This window comes from Ambystoma mexicanum, chromosome 5p (genome assembly GCF_040938575.1).
Source record: "Ambystoma mexicanum isolate Mex_15411 chromosome 5p, UKY_AmexF1_1, whole genome shotgun sequence".
Taxonomy (NCBI): domain Eukaryota; kingdom Metazoa; phylum Chordata; class Amphibia; order Caudata; family Ambystomatidae; genus Ambystoma; species Ambystoma mexicanum.
Window position 1 is genome coordinate 1,351,405,717 of NC_090930.1, and position 18,975 is coordinate 1,351,424,691.

Genomic DNA, 18,975 nt, shown 5'->3' on the forward strand with positions numbered 1-18,975 from the left:
AAAAGGTACAGTGCAAGATGCAACATACAGCATACAAGATGCATCATATTACAATACATTTGTTATATTGTGTACATCTGCATTGCATTTAATGTTGACATTCAAACTTTATTTAACACCAGCCACTGCAGTAACCAAACCAGATGTACACATGTATTTATTTATAGTTGTTTGTTTTTTATTTTTTTTATTTAAACCCTTATTCAACAGTCATCAGGTTACATTATAAAGAATAAAATACATTAAAATCACACAATCAATTATCCCAAATACAAGAAGGTGAATAAAACAGGTGAAACATTTAGAAACCAGACTAAAACAGAACTGCTGAAAGAAGATAAACCAACAAGTCGCCACATGGTCACAAATAACATAACAAGATGGCATTTGGCTATTCCAAAGGGGTTACTGGGACAACAGGAGAGAAATACTGCTGCCCAGTTAAAGTGCTACCATTTATATATTGAATTATGATCGACTTTGAATATATATCATATAGATAATTACATGTTAGGTTGAAATTTCCCTTTAGATGTGATCAATTTTGTTCAATATGCCCCTGAACAAGAGATGAACTTCTCGAAACGCGTTGGGCCAACTATGAATTATTGAAAATGAAAGAAACTGGAAATACCTACAATTTATGTGTGGAGGTTCTTCATTGAATACTAAAATGTTTTTTTGTGCTTTAAACTAAATAATAAGTATTGCAAAGTATGTACACACATATTTGGTGTATCTTAGTCATATTAATAATTGGGCTCTATTTGAGCTAGTGAAAGTGTGCAGGGGACGGGAGTTCCTCTATTAGGAACTTACTTTGTTTTCGTATATTTTACAACCCATATGCCAGGGTTGACTGTTATCTCCCCTGCACCTTAAATTGTCCTAAAAGCACTATTGTGCTATTTAACATTTATCCAAATACACAAACATCATCAATAGGAGTGCATGGTGAACACAATTGTGGTTTTAATCCCTACCTCCAGCAGGACGTGTCTTGGGTATAAGAACCTTAGCCACTGGAAGGACTTACAGAATAACATAAAATGTGATATTGTCTCCTCAGGGGCACCACACAGGGGGCATCTAGCAGATGCAATGCCATTCCATTTAAATGTGAAAGCTGTGATAGGCAATATACCTAGTTTTACCCTCATATATAGAGATCTTGCATGGGTGGTCCTGATCTGATCCAGGTAGGATTTGAAGCCATTTATGCGTCTCCCAAACTAAATAAGCAGTTCCCAACCTTGGCTTTGAAGCCTCAATAAAGAGTTTCCCTGGCTCTCGGTTTTATTAGAGGCTTCATTTGATTCCAGCTCAAATCAATGAGTCTGCATGGATTGTTTCAAAACTCACCCATTTTCAGACAGAATAGACATTTTTGTGCATGTTGTGTGTAAGCCATTTCAACCCCCTTGCTCCTTCAAGTGACATAATATATACCAGTGCCTCCCTACACGGTTCAAGGGCTGGTCTAGTCCAAAGTCCAACCCAGAGGGAGACAGGCGATACATAATATTTAGACTCAGAGGGAGTGTGCCACATTCTAACGCTCTATTCTCGTTGTGACTCTGCCCCGTCACCGTACCAGCCCGCCTATTAAACAGCACGGGTACGTGCACCCGGAAGTGGCCTGCAAGTGGGCTGTTGTGCTGTGGGACACTCTACTGCCCGTTCCCGTGGTCCTGAGACGCGAGTGTGCAAGAGGAAGTTTCGTGTGTCTGCCATTTCGAAACACAAAGTAATTATCTGCAGTGTTTATTTTCTCCAAGCGCTGGGACCTGTGCTGGGACTCTGACTTGTGTTGGGTCTCTGGAACGTGAGTCACAGCTTACCTTCTTTTTGCTTTTGCGCTCTATTCTCGTATGTGACTCCGCCCCCTCCTCGTACCAGCCCCCTTATTAAACAGCACAGGTACGCGCACCCGTGCACTCTCCCGGAAGTGGCCTGCAAGTGGGCTGTTGTGCTGTGTGGCGGGGAAGCGTGGAGTAAGTGTTATCTTGTATTTTTGTATGTGTGGTATTCTTGCATTGATACTGTATTGTCAGTTCTGCCTTACTGCTTTCTTCTTTATGCCGTGCTTAGTGAGCATCCAGCTTCTGGTCTCTTTCTCACTGAGAGGCCGCATAGCAAGGGCAGTACTTTTATTTTGATTTGGCTTAATGTTACCTAGTGTTGGGCCGTTCTCTATTGTTTGCCGTCCAGGCACCCAATTTATCCGCACTTAGAAGTAGTGCTCTCTCCAGCAGCAAATGTCTACACGCTCTGGCAAAAGATCATCTGCTTAATGTGTGGGAAATTCAAATTCTTTCAGATCTTCTATGCCCAATTATGGTAGGCAGTTTACGTAGCGGTAAGTGCCTTTCTTTTTTTTAAAAACTTTTTTTTATTTGACTTGGCAACACACCAGAGAACAACAGGCGCCACATGGCACCAGCAATAAAAACCAAGCAATACACAAATTGGGCAGTACATCTTGAGTCAACGGAAGCATACCAGAGGCAAGGCAGCAGACAACCTGATAACAACTGTTACAAGGGGGACAACATCTAAGGAGATCCGCTGGGGAGGACGAAGAAGAGTTTGACGGTAAGGCCATGGCGGATATATAATCTTGGAATTTCCGCCAAATGTCTCTTGGCCTTGAATGTGAGTGTTGCATTGCGCTCCAGGACTCCTCAGTATCATGAGCCCAAGTGATTGTCCTGAGCCACTGTGCATAGGTAGGTGCCCTAGGGCGGAGCCAACATAACAATATGCTGCTAACTGCCAACAGCATGCAGAGACCTGCTAGTTTCTTAGAATCGGGGGGCAACTGAGAGAGGTCATGGAACAAGCAATGCAGTGGGGTGGGGGCAATAGTGTGTTCCAAAATGTCAGAGTGTGGAACAGATATCCAACCAGAATTGGGTCAGGCGGGGACAGTACCATAGTATGTGGATGTAAGAGGCTTGATCCATGCCACACTTGGGGCAACTGGGGGGCGGGGGGACGCTGCAGAACATGCAATGACGTCTCATTGGTGTATGATGGTACCTGTGTAGCACCTTGAATTGGATTAATTTAAATTTAGTGTTGTAGGACACATCGTGGGTGCGGGCATACATTCGGAACCATCTCTTGTCAGTAAGCTCGACCCCGAGATCCTCCTCCCACCTGTGTCTCAGCCTGGTAAAGGGGGAGCTGCTCTAGTCTGCAACAGGGAGTAAAGTCGCGACACCTTGCCCCTGAAGGAGAGAAAGGAACAGAGCTCCGCAACTATCGGTTCATCAGGCGGTAAGGAGGGAAATTCGGGGTATCTGGATTTGAGATTGTCCCGGAGTGAGGAGTATTGTAACCACACTGAGGGCCGGTGCTTGAGGGAGACGGGGAGAGCAGGCCACTCAATGAAGTTCGCCTGCTCGTAGGCATCACGGAGTGTAAGGAAGCCAGCATCCGCCCAGTGAGACACCACTGATTGTGGAATATATGGGACATCGGGGAAGAAGTTCCATAATGGCAGGTCCCCGTGGAATGGGTGACGTACGTCGATCGTTGTCCAGAGTTTGGTCAATGCTAATGATGTGCTAGTTATGGGGTCAGCGGAATCTGAGTCGGGGGATTGGCTTGAGGATCAGGGCACCAATCACTCGGTCACAGACCGTTAGCTTCTCCAGGCGAACATGTGGGGGAGGATCAACGGTGTTAAACCAATGGGCAGCGAACTGGGGTTGGGCTACCACCCAGTATCTGATGAAATCTGGGGGCGCTGAATGTGCCCAATTCCTTGGGGGCGGTCAGTGTAGACAGTTTGAGGCGGACTGCCCCTGAATGCCAGAGAAAGGAGTTGCTTATGCGGCGTAGTGTTTGGAAGAAAGCGTCCCCAGGCCACACCGGCAGATTGGTAAATCGGTAAAGTAGTTGAGGCAATACCACCATTTTAAGTTTTCCAATTATGCCTGCTAGTGAGATGGGGAGTTTGGCCCAGCCGGAGGTTTTTGTAGCAAGGTTAGTTAGGTAATTCTGGTAATTGTCCTTGCGCAGCTGCGCTGTGTGGTAGGAGACCACCACCCCCATGTAAGTGATACTAGATGGAGACTAGTTGAACCCACCCAAGTCCGAGGGGCGTCGCCTGGAGTCCGTGAGCGAGAATAAGGCAGACTTGGAGCAGTTTACTTTCAAACCAGATATTTCTCCAAAGCGGGCAACATCTGCTAGTATAGGGGCGAGGTTGGTTTCAGGGGAGCGGATGTATAACAGGGCATAGTCGGCGTAGAGGGAGACTATATCGGATTGGCCAGCTGTGTGCAATCCCCTGTGCGAGTGTGACTGCCGAACCATGTCAGCGAAGGGTTCCATGGCTATTGCGAAAATGAGCGGGGAGAAGGGGCATCCTTGACGTGTGCCTCTGGATACCTGGAAGGGAGCGGAACACCGGTCATCCGTGTGGACTCTAGCTGATGGAGCGGTGTAAAGCAGCTTAATCCAGGTTTGGAAGTTAGGGCCGAATTTGCACTTCTCAAGGACTCTCCATAGGTATTTCCAAGAGACAGAGTAAAATGCCTTCTGCATGTCTAGAGTGGATGCAACCGCCTGTGTGGATGGGCTGATCCTGCTAATCACATTGAAAAGCCGCCTAAATTCAGGGATGTGGACCTACCCGGGACAAATCCCGCCTGGTCGGGATGGATGATGTGGGGCATGTATGGGGCTAAGCGGTTGGCTAGCAGTTTAGCGTATATTTTAACATCGCTGTTAATCAACGATAGTGGTCGGTATGAGCCGCACTGCGTGGGGGGCTTACCAGGTTTGAGGAGCACTGTAATCGGTGCCTCCCGAAGAGATGGGGGAGTATTCCCCTATCGCACGATTCTTCCCAAAGGGCCAGCAGGTGTGGGGCCAGGTGGGATTTGTATTGTTTGTAAAAATCAATGGGGAACCCATCCGGGCCAGGGGCCTTCCCAGATGCCAGCGACTCAATGGCCTTGATAAGTTCCTCCGAAGTGAGAGGCCTCTCAAGGAAGAAGCTGACGTCGGCCGACAGGACTGATAGGGGAAGATTCTCTAAATAGGAGTCAATTTCTGGGACCCGGGGGCCGTCGGCCTCCGCATACAGGGAGGTGTAGAACGAGAGGAACTCAGAATTGATATCTTGAGGGGAGGTGGCCAGTGAGCCGTCGGGACTCGCTATGGCTGGGATATTGGGGGCTCCAAGTTCGCGTCGCAGCAGTCTAGCTAGCATTCGGCCGGGTCGTTCTCCTTCGCCGTATTTCCTCACAGACCGCGGGGAGTCCAGAAATGTAACCTCCCGCTCGGCAAGGCCTCGGAATCTATCCAGCTCTGCTCCCAGTGCCGCCAGAGTGGTTGGAGAGTGATCGTGGGCGTATTGGGACTCGAGGGTAGCCAGGGCTGATTCGCTAGCGACATTATCTGCGTGGATTCCCTTAAGGATGCCACAGCCTTTGGAAATGGCGATTCCTCTTATGTACGCTTTAAAGGATTCCCAGAGGACAGCTTGTGTTGATACTGAGTTTGTGTTGATCTCAAAGAATTCCTCAATGGAGGATTCGAGCTCGGTCGCGAAGACCTGATCGAGAAACAAATGAGGGCTCATTCTACACTGCCTAGTCCTATTGGCGTCCGGTCCCCAGTTTAAGGAGATGAGTACCGGTGAATGATCTGATAGCGTCCTGGGGAGGATAGCCAGGTGAGATAGGCATCTGACCAGCATGTCCGTAATGAGCCATCTGTCTATTCTGGAATGCGATGTACTGAGGAATAAAAGGAGTATGTATGAGAATCAGGGTTCATTAGACGCCAGGCGTCCACTAGTGCCAGGCGGGAAAGCTTTGTAAGGATAGTATATATTCTGCTTTGGATAGTTGGCGAGGTCTAGAGCCCGATCTATCTAGGGTGACATCCAGTATTGTGTTAAAATTACCTCCCCACAAAATGGGAATCAGGGGGTAGCTTTCAAGTAGAGAAGCCAGGTGTCGGTAGAAATCGGGGTCGTTGACATTGGGACCATATATATATTTAGGATGGCTACCTCCTGGTGTTGCAAGTTGCCAATGACCAATACATATCTACCAAGAGAGTCTATGTGGGAGTGGTGACATGTGAACTTCAGGCTCCTGTGTATCAAGGTAAGAGTACCACAGCTTTGGGTGGAATAGTTGGTATAGTACCTCTGAGGCCCCCACCGCTTAGGGAATCGCTCACATTGCTCAGAGTGGGCATGGGTTTCCTGCAAACATAGGATTTTAACCCTGTGTCGCTCAGCATGCAGCTGTATCTGCCGAATCTTTTTGTAATTGCCCAACCCCCGTACGTTCCAGCTCATAAGGTCAGATCGGTACTAGCCATAACTCCGGGGGTATTGATAGCATTTCTGCAAAGGGGTCATCAACAACAGGAAGTTGAAAAATCTGGATATGTGTGTCCCCCTAACCAAATGCACAGGATGTTCTGCTGTGGCGCATGCGGCTTCTCCGGCGGTCATCAAGACTTTTTTAAAACTAACATCCCTCCCCCAATCAGAGGGGTGAAACCCAAACAAAACCAGAACAACCACAAACTTCTAGGCATCAGTGCCTGGGGGTCTGTTAGCAGCCGGAGGATGGCGTGCCGGACAGGGGAGAGAGTGAGGAGATTCTGCAATACAGTAGGATTAACCAGGGTGCTCAGAGTAGGTGCGAGGTGTGGAGAGGCCATGGCAGTGAGGAGGAGGATAAGGGGACCATAGGGGGTGTAGCCATGGGCCTTGATACACCATCTCAAAAGCAAAAGGTAGACCCAGAATGGCCGAGTCAGGATCCCGGGGTATACCACCGGGGTATACCACCTGGGTCGCAGTTGTGTCGATAGGATAGTTACCAAACGAGGAACCGATCAGGAAATCAAGTGACTGCGAGCACCATTAGACAATGTGGCGAGTGGGGCCACTTTAGCGGGGGAATAATGGAGCAACATTAACAAAACAGCAACCGATAACTTCATTTGGTGAGTGGCCATCATAGGGGGGGGGACTAGCCGACGGCGGTCCCATGTGCGGCTCGGGCACACCAATAACCATAAAGGACATGAATCTTGTATTGACGATGAGCCGATTAGCCAGGAATGTGTTTATCTATAAACTTCGAGGCCTCCTCTGGAATAGTGAAGAAGAATGTTTGGTTAGCGTGTTCGATCCTTAGTTTTGCGGGAAAGAGCATGGAGTATTCAACTCCTAAGTCTCAATCTTTTTTTTACCGCCAGAAAGGCTTTGCGCTCTTGTTGCACAGCAACAGAGAAATCCGGGTACAGGTGTAGCCTCGCCGCTCCAAGAAGTAGCCCCCACTTGGCCCTGGCTGCTCACAGGAGGGCGCCCCGATAGCGGAAATTTAGGATTCTGGCTATGATGAGACTGGGCAGTGCCCCCGGTCTGGGCTTTGCGGTCAGGGAGCGGTGAGCCCTTTCCACTGCAAAATGTGTTGAGAGCTTAGGGTTGTCAAGGAGTGTTGGAAGGATACGTTCCACATAGTCCTCCATGGGCTCCTGAATGTTGTCCTCTGGCACGCCGACAATGCAGAGGTTTTTCCACCTAGAGCAGGATTCGAGGTTGTAATTTTTCCTCTCAACCGCCGAGACCCGGCTGTTAAGTGTAGTCACAGCGGCGCGAAGAGAACCCAGGTCATCCTCCGCAGCGCCAACCCTTGTCTTGACCTCGGCGACCTTGCTGTCCGTTCTTTCGATATGGGCCCTTATAGATGAGATGGTACCATTCATATCGTCTAATTCAGTATGCAGCGTGGTGAAGCCCTCGCGCATGTACTCCAGCGTTTTCTGCAAGTCATCCGGGGTTACAGATGACAAGGCGGTTGGTGATTCCTCTGGGGGCTCTGTCGGCGGCCTGGAGGGCATTTTAGCAAACGTGTTTAGAGAGCTTTGCTTTTTTTCCCCCAGCCCCAGCTCCCTTGGTCATGGTGACGAGGCGTGTGTGGTACCCAGGACCTTAGGCGAAAATACCGGTCAGGAATATCAAATACCACGTTGCTGAATGCCCTGGGATGGGTTAGCACAGGGATAATGATGAGGTTCGTTGGGTGCAGCATGAAGGCGATCTCTCACAGCCCGGTAAGCACCGAGGCGCGCCGGACACAGCCGCCGGGGAGCTTTGGCGCGATGGTGCTACTGGCCTGCTGGCCCACTGAAGTAGTGCAGGAAGAGATGGCTGGGATCAGTGGCAGAGGGGTTCCACAAGAGTCTGCCCAGTGAGGTATAAGGTGTGGTCAACTCAGTCACTGTGGGGGAGCCGTGAGCAGGGCAACACAGGTGCCCAAGGGAGGTACAGCCACTAATCAGGAGGGTGTGGAGCGCTTAAGCCGTGCAGCGCACCCGGAGGATGGCGTGGTTAGACCATCTGATTAAATTCGGCACAGTGCGGCAGCAGGGAGCCCACAGGACCCACTTCAGTAGTTCGTAGTAGTACCTTCAGAGTCTGATGTGGTATCGTATGGTAGCCCAGACGCGTATCTGTACAGCTGTAACGGCAGGGAGAGCCAATGTCCATGGCACAGCGGTGAAGACGCGCAGTAGGGTGTTTGTCGGCGAGCTGCCCAGCGCAGGCACAAGGACTGAAGAACGTGTATTTAGGGCTCACCAGTAAATGTGCAGGGGGGCAGGGCGCCAGCACGAGAGACAATGGCGCCGCAGGGCCCAGGCGCGATCCAGGCAGGTGCCTCGGGGGGGGGGGGCCGCGGGCGGGGGGCAGCTCTGCTGCACCTCACAACGCCCGGAGTCCAGCGCCAGCCCGCGCAGCCCAGATCAGGGAGAGGATCCGCAATCACAGCGGGAGTGGAGGGAGGCTGGCAGCGAGGCACACATGGCGCAATCAAGCTAGTCGCAAGGATCGCCGGCGATGGTTCCACTTTTCCCCCGAGCCCCCTACCTTGTAGTTGTCAGGGTACAGTGATCCTGATGAGGGGGCGGCCGGGGGGGGGAGTCAGCTGATGCGTGGGTAGAAGGGACAGCCGCGGTAATTAGGTAGGCGGCGCAGGAGCTCCGGAGCCTCTGGATCCAGCCGATGCTCTGAAAGAGGTGGCGGCCACACACTGAAGTGGTCAGAGCCCCAAGGCTGCCCACAGTAGGGTAGTGAGAGGAGCAAGGGGGGCAACCTTGCTGGCCGCCGCAGTTCGGCGCGCCTCAATGGGTTCGGCATTCCTCCCCCACAGCGTCCCGCAGCGCCACGCTCTCAGGTGGTGGAGAGAGCCGCGGTCCTCGGAGCCGGGGGGCGGGGGGAGCAGGCAGCAGCAGCCCAAACACGATAGGGAGGCACTGCTCGGCGCCCAGGGCGCGTTTAACCCCAGAATTTTGCAGGGATGCGTCGGAGGGGCTCTCGAAGAGGCACCAGCAATGTCTAACGGATTAGGCAGTGTTGAGGGTGTGGAAGCGAGGATTCTTCGCTCTCCCCGTCCGGAGATCTCCACTTAAGCGGTCATCTTGCTTCGGCGCAACAGCGCCCCCGGTAAGTGCCTTTCAAAATCTTTAACTCAACACAAAATGAATACTACTGCCCCCATCCAATACCATGACTCCAGTGATAATTTAGGTCCCCAGAGTCCTCTTAATACACAGTACTCAGAACGAATTATGGACTCCGCCACGATTCCATACAGTCGGCAATCTTTGGCGGTTGAACCTAATGATAGCATCTGTATGCGCACTAATCCTGCAGTCGTGCGGTTTCATGCTCACAATGTCTGTCACACACCTCCCTCATTTTCAAATTTCTCTCAAGCTGAGGACAGGGCAGTAACTGGTGTGGCTGCCTCAATGTCTGATTTATGTGCTGAGGAGCCTTACACCAACTGTATTTCTGATGTCTGAATCCTGGCCCCTACCCTGCAAACGGAATGGGGGAAACGTTGAAGAATCTCCTTGGGGGCAGCTTCTCCTTGCTCGATTTTGCCATCTGAGGTGGAAGAAATCTGCCTACATAACATGCCTGCGGAGACAGCCGCGGAAGTTCTCTACAGTTTTGGTAGATCTCAAGCCCTGAAGGGGGAGCATCCCTCGACAAGCTCCCCAACATAAGCAAAGCTCCCTCCCCTAGGTCTGGTTCTCATAACTATGGCCACTTGCAGGGGGATCCAAACAATGAAGGCACAGATCCTCTGTGCAATAAGCACGCACACAACACATCAGCACACCACAGTAGTATCTCTGAATCTTGTGTGAATCCCGTCCTTGATGCTCTCTCCTTCCCTGTTATGTCTCAGATTTTGAACCTCCTTGACAAGGGCCACCCATCTTTGGTTGGACAACATCAAATCCTCTATCTTTGACAATACAGCTAAAATGTGCAAATTGGAGGGCTTCATGTTGGCCCAATCATATGTTCATGCCGAAAAACTTCTGATTCTAGACTCCCTTATTGAAAAACTCAAGATGATCACCGCTAAGACAGTCATCAGTAATTCTATTCAAACCTCAAATGTGTTAGACTTGAGTACACCACCATTGAGATCTTATGCTGCAGTACTCTGACAATCCACCAAAAGATGTTTCAGTGTATGAACCTCCGGCCAATGATCTGCTGTCTGCGGTGCAGTTGAATGCCCTTAAATTGGACAATATATTTAGGCATTTGATTACACAAAAACCTCACCTACAGGAGGTATGCAAGGTTGATGTGCCTGAAACCACAAGTATGGTGCAGGATGATTCACCTGACAGCCCATCGCCTCTCACTGAGCTGTTGCATCAGAAGGGTTCCACACTAGTTGAGGCAATGGGCCAAATTGAGAGTGGTGCTGTCAACGAATCTGTTGCTTCTTCGGCGCCCTTTTACTCGCGCAAACTGAGGTGAGCACAGGCAAGAGTGCTCAAATGTGAAAATGTCAAAAACAAACAAAAAAATAATGCACTACCATATGTTAAAAAATAAATAAACCTCCAGGCAAAGTGCTTGGGCATAATTCCAACACATAACACCTGTGTAACATCTCAAAGGATGATGTTGCAATTGACCTAAACCAATTAAATGAAGAGTCCAAAACAGTACTCAACATCGATCTCCAGGGCAGAAACAATGAAAGTCCGTTATCTAATGAGCTAGCTGTTGCGTCAACTTTAAATTTTCCTCCTATGGTCGGAAATGGAGCCAGTGTGTCGAAAGTTCCATTGGTTCCAGCTCTAAAACAATGTCAACCATCTCACTTCTACCCGTTGGCTTGTAACAAATTCACAAGTTATCCTTTCCCTCAAAGCTTTAACAGTGAAAGAATACTGGCTGGGACACTGCTAAGCGGTGATGTCCACCAAACGACACAATGTAACCAACAGGTAGTCTTTTAGGCCTGTACCACGAACATGCCAATCTCGACCGCTGAGTCAGTCCCACCAAAAGTGGTGATCCCTGGATCTGATCGGTAGTAGGTGTTGTCTAGGTCCAGGACGATCCACATAGTGTTGGTCGTCAGTCTGACTCATCGCAGTCCCTTTCCAGGTCCAACAGTGGCACTGTTCGCCCTTTCCAGGGCCAACAGTGGCACTGTTCTGGATGTACCTGTTACGCCCAACAATACCCATGGTTCTGGTCAATCAGGCGTATGCAAACATGTTGTCTCAATTGAGTCTGAATTCCCACTGGACACTCCCAACATCTTAGGATGGGTGAGTGACCCCCAAGAAAAATGGTCCCCAGAGACATAACTTCATTTTTATTCAATACTTTTCACAGCATCCCTCAACTCCGTACGTTACACTCAGACGATATCGAGTGGATCAGATTGGCGAACCAAAACAACTTCCACATGATTTGTGGGCCCAAATCTTGGATTATTTCCAAGTTATTATGGGACCACAGATTGGATCTTGGAATGAGAGGTCTCTCGCCGCGTCTGTTCAAATCAGTCGAAGAGGTTGAACACATTTTTAGAAGAACTACTACCATTCTAGCTCCTATCAACGCCAGCTCTATGGAGACTCAGAATCGAACCGCAGCGAATAATTATGTAATCTCGCAAATATCTTCTTTAGCTCGTACATCCGCAAATATTGCTTGGCTTATGTTAGGCAGAATCCTGTGCAGTTTCCTTGGGGAACACTGCAAGAAGATTAAGACTACAGGAGTAAGCAGTAAACCCAATTGGTAGCAGTCTTCACCACCCAGATTTACCTGGTAGCTGTGGCTGAGCAGTCAGACTTCTCTCAAGATGAGTAGGGCAGTATACAGAGGATACACAATGGGGCTAAAAACACAGTAGAGCAAGCAAACACTGACCAGAGCTTGGTATCAAAAGTATATTATTATTTATTTCAAACACACTTTAGGAAATACACTAAGCACTCTAAATCAAAGCAAGTTCAAACACAGTCAGATAAAGTATACACACTTCCCTTAATAAATATTAGACAAGTCTAGGTCAAAACACCACTATTTGTAAAACAGATGTGAGCGCGTAAATTAGATGGCACTCCAATAATTAAGTTAAAGGGAGAGAAAAATGCAGGTCATGAAAATAACAGTTCCCAACACTTTTCTAAGACCACAGCAAGTTAGTGAAGGCAGAGTCTACTGTAGAGCCAAAGTTCATAGGCCAGGCCCACTTTAAATCGAGCAAGGCGAAATGTGCCCAAGATCACACAGTTTAAAAAGCATGCAAGGCTTTGCAGAAATGTTCAAAGGAGGTTGGTTTGATGCGAAAGAAAGTTAGAAGGTCTGGGGGCCAACCCAGTTGGAAAGCCAAGGATTTAAGGGTCCCCTTTAGCAATCCGCAGAAAGGGAGGCCAGGCGGAACACAGTACCTTAAAGAGTGAGGAAGCTCCAGCGGTGGCAGTTGTTCCTGGCAGCGGGTGCAGTTTGTGGTTTCGATCAGGGAAGGAGAAGATCTCGTCGAGGAGGAATCGTCCTGGACTCTTACAGCAGAAGATCTTCTCTTATCGTCGGGAAAGTGGTGAGGTCGTTGCAGCAGGGCTCCACCGGTGGTGTCATCGTTGCAGTTGGCTCAGCTTCTCCCCTCTTTGGATTTCTTAGGTCCTGTGGCGACTTCTAAAGTTCCAGTCCCAAAAGCCCTGCTTTTATGCAGAAAAAGCCCCATTCAACAGCCTAGCTGTCACTCATACATGCTAAGTGGTGAGCCGGGCGGCTCACCACTGGGCCAATCAGAACAGAGTGCGACTTGGGTTGCTAAGGCAGCACAGTCCAGGGTGCCAATTCCCCCACCCACACATCCTGTGGAACCCAGAACAGAGTGGCACCAGTTGGAGGGCTTCTGTGGAGAAGCCCGCCAAAAAGTGGAACAAAGGGCCTGACCTTGGTTGGAGTTACAGAGACGGACACAAATGCCATTTTGGAAAAGAGTTCTGGCGAAAAGACCCAACCGGAGATTTTATATTAAATAAAGAAACCGGCGGTATCTTTAACATTGCACCAAAAAAAGTGGTGTGTTTAAAATGGGAAAAACCCATAGGAAATATTCTGGTGGAATATTTTGCGTGGTAACCACTGCCACCAGCCAGAAACTCGACAAGGTTCCCCTTCCAGTACTTCCACAATATGATGGTTTGTACTGGTTCTGTTCACAATTTGGGACTAGTAAAGCCAATGGTGACTTTACATGCCCTGGGAGACAGTAGTCATTCCCAGGGTACGGAGTCTATGCTTGGGGGTCACTGACACCCCTGTGTTACCCCTGTGTTACTGCACTGAGGGTGCTGTGTAACACATACACTAAAACAGATGATACCCTATGGAGTAAAAGACCCCATAGCCCATAAGCATACAATAAGTCAAAGACATACCTCAAATCATGCCTAAGAGTGGGAGGAAAAGAGTCTCACTCTTAGCAGGAGAAAAACAAACCCCAAAAATCCAGCAAAGCAGCTGGGGGACTGACTAGGTTTGGGAAATTAGCCTTATAAGAGAATTCTCACTAACAGCTTGCACCGCTGTTGACCACGATAGCGGAATTGACGAAAGCTAACAAACAGTCCTAACCTCATTTGCTAACTATTATATCATGGAATTGCTGTGGTTTCACTAACTTTAACACTTGGTCCAACTCTGTGCTCAACTCTCTGCTTCCTTCTATCCTGCTCGTGCAGGAAACAATGTGCACAAGATTACTTGTGAAAGATGGCTATTGCACCTTTTGTCTTCCTGCGGTGCAAGGCATTTTGGGCAGACCAAGGGGGGGCCAGGCCATTTTACTAAATAACTCTGTCCATCATCAGTCTACTCTCCTTCTGTGCGCTAATGAAATACTGGCTATTGAATATTCGCAAGTAACCAGTCCTCTGTCAACTCTTCTAATAGTGTGTATATACTTTAATCCAGCTAAAATAAGTCTTGTCACATTTTTTAATCATCTAGACTCTCTTCTTGAGGATGCTCTTAATAGGAATCCTGACTATCTGATTATCATTGGGGGGGGGGGGATTTCAATTTGCTTTGTCAGAATCTATCGCTGTCTCATCAGTTAGGTAGCTCTTCGGGTGATCGATCAAAGTCATTACACAGAGGCAAACTTTTACTCCATTATATGACCGACTGGGACTTGCACACAGTGAACTTTGAGAGTAGCTCCTACTCTGGTACTTGGTCACGCGGCTCAGCATCCTCCTATTTTTCGTCTTGTCTGGACTTTTCGGGTTGGTTAACTCAGTCCACATCTTGAACAGACATTGTAGTGACCACTATCCTATTTAAATACAAGTCCATTCTAACATCAAAGCATTTGTTACTGACCCTTTGCTGGCATTGGCATGTACCAATCGCATATTATCTTCAGTGCAATGGCACCCTTGTCTCTGTAGGGAACTAACTTTTTTAGTCAATAGAGACTCATGGCGTTTTTATGACGCCCAGCATTTATCTCTTTCTGCATCACAAAGAGAAGCATGGAACCACCTGATCATTAGAAAAAAATCTCAATATTAGGAATATATAGTCTCGCAATATGATCTAATGAAGCGCAACATCTGCTCAAAATATTGCTTTCATATTAAAGGTCTTAAGGTCTTATGCACCAGATTCATCTAAAGGATAACCAAAATATGCTGTCCCTGCTTTGCAAAAGAGACACACATAGTATCTGGTCCATCCTTAGAGGTAACACTTAAACTCATCAATAAAACGTATTTTGTGCGATCTAAGCTGAATGCTGGGAGAAACATTTGAGTGCAAAATGTAATGCACCTACTCAGTACGCAGCCTGCAACTCAGGGATTTTCTATCTAAGACCATCTGAGCATTATGCCTTTTCTGTAAGTGATATCATCTCAGCTATTGGACAACTTAAAACATCAAAGGCTGCTAGGCCTGATGGCATCCCTTCATGTATTCTGAAGACACTCCCATTTTTGGGCAGCAATTGTTTTTTCTAAGTTCAGTCTCATTCTCAGAACCAATATCATCCCTGTTTCATGGCGCAATGCCATTATTATTCCGATATTTAAGAAGGGCGATCCTCAGGACCCTGCAAACTATCGTCCCATCGCTCTAATGGACGCTTCAGCAAAGGTATTTGCAATTCTCTTTAGGAAACATCTTGAAAGGTACATCTATGAAAACAATATTTTTTCCAGATTTCACGCGGGCTTCCCCCGGGAAATGGGAACTTCGCTAAACACTTTTTAGATCGCTCAAGTTCTCACGAAGTCAAAAACATCAAATTCTGGTCCCCATTACATTTCTGCTTGTAATAAACGACAAGAACATAAACAACAACAGGTCAGAGAGATGTTCATGGGGACTGTCTGGAGGAAGGGCGGGGAATCCAAGGATAGACGCTCCGAGTTGGGTGAGGGTGATCAAGGGGATAGTTCATGCTTCAGGAACCTGTTGGGTGGCGGAAGAGGGGTTCCACAGAGGTCTGGGCTTTCAATGTTTGATCCCTGGACTGACGAGCAGGGAAGGGGCTCCTCCGGTCAATTCCTCTGTTGTGCCCTTCCGCCCTTGTTTTTCAGTCAACTTTATCCATCCATCGTAGAGAGGGTGGTTGCCGGGCCAGTCCTGGGTATTTTTGAGTGTAGTCAAGAAAAGGGGCCCACGTCTGGAGGAATTTGTCTCTATTCCCGAACCGGAGGGCGGTTATTTTTTCCGCTGCGATTATGTCCCAGCATTTTGTCCACCACATTTGCACTGCCGGGCCCTCCGGATTCTTCCAGAGCCCTGCCACAGAGATCTTCGCAGCCGTCAGCAGGTGGGCGCATAGTTCAGCTCTGTGCCCTGATAGCGGGAGTTGGCCCTCACTGCTTGATCCTAGTAGGACGATACCCGGGTCCCATGGGATTGCTAGGCCTGTGATCTTGTTAATTTGATCTAACCCGGTTTTCCAAAATTGGGCGGCTTTGGGGCATGTCCAGAATAGATGGTATAGTGTGCCTTTGTCTGCGCATCCTCTCCAGCATGTCGATGGGATTGATGGGTTGCATTTATGGAGCGTTTCTGGGGTCCGGTACCACCTGTAACATACCTTGAATGCCCCCTCCTTGTTGGATACACATTTTGAGCTTCTATGTGCTCTAGTCCGGATGTGGTCCCATTCTGGACTACCCTCTGGAGAGGTTATTCTTCTTCTTCTCTCTACCTCCCTCTACCCTCCTAACCTCTGAAGAGGTTAGGAGGGTAGAGGGAGGGAGAGAGAAGAAGAAGAAGAAGAAGAAGAAGAAGAGGAATGTATGAAGTTTCTCAAACTTAAGGAGACCCGGCTCAAGATGATTGGTGGCAGGGAGGCTATTCCAGAGGGAGGCCCCTCCAGAGGATAAAGATCTCCCTCCAAATTTCTGCTTGGAGAACCGGATCACTCGCAGAAGGTTGGAGGTAGGTGAGCAGAGGGCTCGGGAAGGACAGTATTTAGGTAGGCATCGTAGCAGATCGTTCGGTCCCAGGCCCCAGAAAGCCTTGTGGACAATGCATACGAACTTGAACTTGATCCTTGCAGCCATGGGGAGCCAGTGGAGGGATTTCAGCACCAGAGAGATACGGTCCCTGGGCTTGAGGCCAAGGATAAGTCATGTGGTTATGTTCTGGATGAGTTGCAAAGGGCAAAAAGCAGAGGCAGGGAGGTTGAGAAAGAGGCTGTTGCAGTAGTCCAGCATTGAGAGAACCGGGGCTCTGGAGACAGTGAGCTGCTGGGGGAAGGTGAGAAAAGTAAGAGTACCCCTGAGGAGGTGCAGCTGGTAGTTGGATCTTTTGGAAATGTCTGAAATGTGAGTGGAGAAGGAGAGTGGAGTCTAGGATGACCCCAAGTGTTTTTGCTTTCCAGGTGGGTGGGGGGGGGGGCGCAGAGCCAAGGGAGGCCGGCCAGAGTGAAAGTGGGTACAGGAGTCCCAATGCAAAGGATCTCGGTCTTACTGGCGTTGAGGCAGAGGTTGTTTATAGCACACCATGACTTAATTGCAGACAGACAGATATAAGTGTAGTAGAGGAGATGGCTGAGGGTAGCCTGCGTGTCATCCACATAGCACTGGAAGTTAGGGCAATCACACGTGCCAAGGCAGCCATGTAGACATTGAAGAACCAGGGGGATAGGTTAGAACCCTGGGGAACGCCAAAGGTTGAAAGAGTGATAGTAGAGAGGAAGAACCCAAGTTCCAACTGGGATGGGCGGTTGGAAAGGAAGGAGGTTGATGATGCAAGAGCCTGACCTGGTTTACCGTGTCAAAGGCAGAGGAGAGGTCATGAAGAATGAGGACAGAGGGGTGTTGGTGTCAAGATTTGAGAGCAGGTCTTCATGGGTGTTCAGAAGAGCAGTTCCTGTGCCTCTGGATGCTCTAAAGCCAGACTGATGGTCGTGGAGACAACCAGCAGATTCAGTGGAGGGTGAGCTGGGAGATAGCCAGCTTCTCCAGGAGTTTGCCCAGGAAAGGGGTGATGAAGATGGGGTGGTAGTTTGCTGGAATGGAGAGGTCGGCATTGTGTTTCTTAAGCAGAGGGAGCACAAGGGAGTGCTTAAGAGAACTTGGGAAAACTCCAATGGCAAAAGAGAGATTGCAGAGATCAGCCAAGGCTGGAGCGAGAGAGTCAATGTTGTTATTAATGGTTGTGGAGGAGCAGGGGGCCACCGTTTTTGGATGAGGCCTTCATAGACTGGACTTATCTAGCGACCTCATCAGGTGTGATGGGAGTGAGCGAAGAGAGAAGTGGTGCAGGAGCCAACGGAGGCTCCAGAGGTGTTGGTGTATAATGTTTTGTGGAAGTGAGAGAGGAGATGTCTTGGCCCTTGTCTATAGATGAGTGCTACGCCTCTGCCTCGTGTGAGCGGTCTGCCGCACCTGAGGATGGAATAACCGACTGGAATGGCTAGAGGGAGTGCTGGGCCAGAGGCTTGGTGAAGCCAGGTTTCGGTGATGGTCCGAAGGTCTAGTTTCTGCGAGGTTATCAGATCATTGATATCTAGCGCATGAGCTAGGAGTGACCTAGTGTTAATGAGTGCTCCGAGTAGAGGGGGCGGGGGAGGGGGGGATGGGTCAGGGCGGTGGGTGGTAAGGCGGTCAAGGGCTTCAAAGGCTAAATGGTGGGAGGTGCCCTAGTAGAGGTGTTGTATTTTATGCAGTGGTCAACAAGAGGACTGCTGAGAACCTGTGTGGCATTGCATGGTGGTGGTAGGGTTCAGACATGAATTCTGGCTGTGAGTGGCAGGGTGGGGTGGCGTGTGGTAGGTAGTTCTTATGCTAGCTGGTTTGTTGGAGTCGTGTATTGTCTTCATGATTGAGGTGGCGCATCTAGGGTGAGTTCTAGCGCTGAGGTGATAGTTTCTTCTTTGAGAGGAGGCTGGAATATGGCTGAGGGTAACTCTGGGCAGCCTGGATTGTAACCTTGCGTTCCGATCTGGTATGGGAACTGGTGTAGTTCTAAAGGGCTCCCCTGGGGTGGTGGAGGTGGCGGTGATGCCTGTTAGTAGTTGGGCAGGTGCTGTCTATGGGGAGATAGCTTGTTAGGGGCTATATCAGGGGGGAGTGCAGTTTCCGCTCTCGGTATGTGCTGCTTGATCGAGGCAGTGC

The 18,975-nt window shown here is 49.0% G+C and overlaps 1 protein-coding gene across 1 annotated transcript in view; it reads left to right on the forward strand.

Annotated features, from left to right (window-relative positions):
- The window catches only part of MARCHF6 (membrane associated ring-CH-type finger 6), a 2,224,824-nt gene that overhangs the window by 206,614 nt on the left and 1,999,235 nt on the right, over positions 1 to 18,975 (forward strand). The gene's annotated exons all lie outside the window — the stretch shown is intronic.